Source organism: Hydra vulgaris, chromosome 15 (genome assembly GCF_038396675.1).
Source record: "Hydra vulgaris chromosome 15, alternate assembly HydraT2T_AEP".
NCBI lineage: Eukaryota > Metazoa > Cnidaria > Hydrozoa > Anthoathecata > Hydridae > Hydra > Hydra vulgaris.
The window spans coordinates 45792501-45794528 of NC_088934.1; the positions used below are offsets into that span (position 1 = coordinate 45792501).

The 2028-nt window shown below is 27.9% G+C and overlaps 1 long non-coding RNA gene across 1 annotated transcript; it reads right to left on the minus strand.

Moving 5' to 3' along the window:
- Positions 1–1146: 1146 nt before the first annotated feature.
- Positions 1147–1825, minus strand: LOC136092235 (uncharacterized). The gene is made up of 3 exons (XR_010644284.1): positions 1705–1825; positions 1390–1461; positions 1147–1229 (listed from the first exon to the last, which is right to left on the minus strand). It is a non-coding gene; the product is annotated as an uncharacterized LOC136092235 (long non-coding RNA).
- Between the last annotated feature and the right edge of the window lie 203 nt (positions 1826–2028).

Below are 2028 nucleotides of genomic sequence, written 5' to 3' on the forward strand. Positions count from 1 at the left end.
TAAAACTTTATCTCCTACCACAATGGGGTCTAAAGCTACTTTATAATTTTTCAGAACTGTAGCATCATAGTATTTTTTTTGTTTTGCTTGAGCATCTTTGATGTTCTAAAATCAATTGAGTGTTGAAATACAACTATAATTTTCTAAAGATAATGTGTACAATTAATGTGTTATCTCAACTAAGTAACTACAGTTCAAGTAACTACCTTAGCAACTAGATTCGTTAAATTTTCAACATGGAACTTATTTTTTCAACTTCAACTACAACTTCTTCCTCTGTAGGACCAAAAACAGGAATTTCCTTAAAATATTATGCAATTCCTATAATAAATGCACTTGTAATATTTTAAATAAATGTACTTAAGTGTTTTTTAAACACTTAAGTACATGTAAGAAAATGTATTTACATCTTTTAATTCACAACTAAAAACAGGTAAGCGACCCCCAAACATTATCTCAAATGGCGAAACTTTTGTAGAGGTTTATCTTTCAATTCGTAGTGGATACAAAACTACATCAAGAAATTCATCCCAATTGGATTGATTTTCATCAATTAGTTTTCTTATTTTTCTAATAAAAATTAGTACAATAAATAATTGTAAATTGACTAAATTGACTGAAACAATATTAAATATATGATATTGAAATATGTTATATTGACTGAAACAATATTAAATATATTATATGAAATATAAAACTGAAATAATTGTAAATTGACAAATTGACTGAAACAATACTTTAATTTCAATGTTTTTATATGACCAGTGCAGAATTTAAAAATACACAAAATAAGAATGAATGCCTTTTTATATTTTTGTTTTTGTTTTCATCCTGGCCATTTGTTTGAGGATGATAGACAGCCGTTTTTCTTCTCTCTATTCCTAACAACTTATACATTTCCTTGTTCAACTAGAAAGACAGTGAAATTTTCGTAAACTCATCGAAGTACTTTTGTTTTAAATTAAAAAATTAAAAACTTATATATAAGTCCTTACCTCATTACAAAACTCTGTACCATTGTCAGAAAGTATCACAGATGGAAACCCAAATGTAGTTACTAACTTATTTATCGACTTTGCTACCGTTAAAGCATCCTTATTTGGCAAGGCATAAGCAACAGGCCACTTTGAAAATAGATCAGTGCAGCTCATGAAATATTTATTTCCCATTGATGTTTCCGTAAACGGGCCAGCAAAATCTATCCCAACAATTTCCCAAACTCGTGTAGTCTAAAAAAATTAGCTCAAATATTGTTGCTGTATTTGGTTTAGTCAGTTTTTTTAGCTAAAATTCTTATTAAATTAATTATTTTACAAAATTCTATATTTTTGAGTATGGAAAAAAGGCAATAGAAAAATTTTGTTTTATATTAACACCATTTTATTTTACCTTTATTGAATGTAAAGGTTCTGATACGGAAAGCATCTGACCAGATTTTTGACAACGCTTGCATTGTTTTACCTGTGAGATAAATATTAGTTATAATTACTATTAAACCATTAGTTAAAAACTGTGATAAAAAAACATGTGTTATATAGAGTTGTCTAGAGTGTATATCTTGGTAGGGCCTTTAAAGGATTTAAAACAGTCAGGCTATTTTAAATAATTTATAAAAACAAAATTTAAACATTGAAAGTCAGGAATTCTATAGAGAAAGTAAAAATGTTAAAAGTTAACTCCTCTTTTAAAAAGTGAACAATTTACCCATTTTATAATGTCTCCGCTGATATTAGGCCAATAATATTTTTCCATAATTTTGGCTTTTGTTTTTGTTTGGCCACTATGTCCACCTAAAGGACTGTCATGCTCCGCTGTAAATATTTTTGTTCTTTCTTCTTGGTCTACAATAACATCTGCATATACAGAATTTCCATAAACAGTCACTTTTCGCTTGAGTTTACCATCTACAAATAAATAACAACTTAAAAAGCAGTTTCGCTAAAAAAATGTAAAACTTGTATATCATTAACCATCTTACTTTCTACACAAAATTTTTTCGCCACACTTCGAAACGAACGTTTATCATTT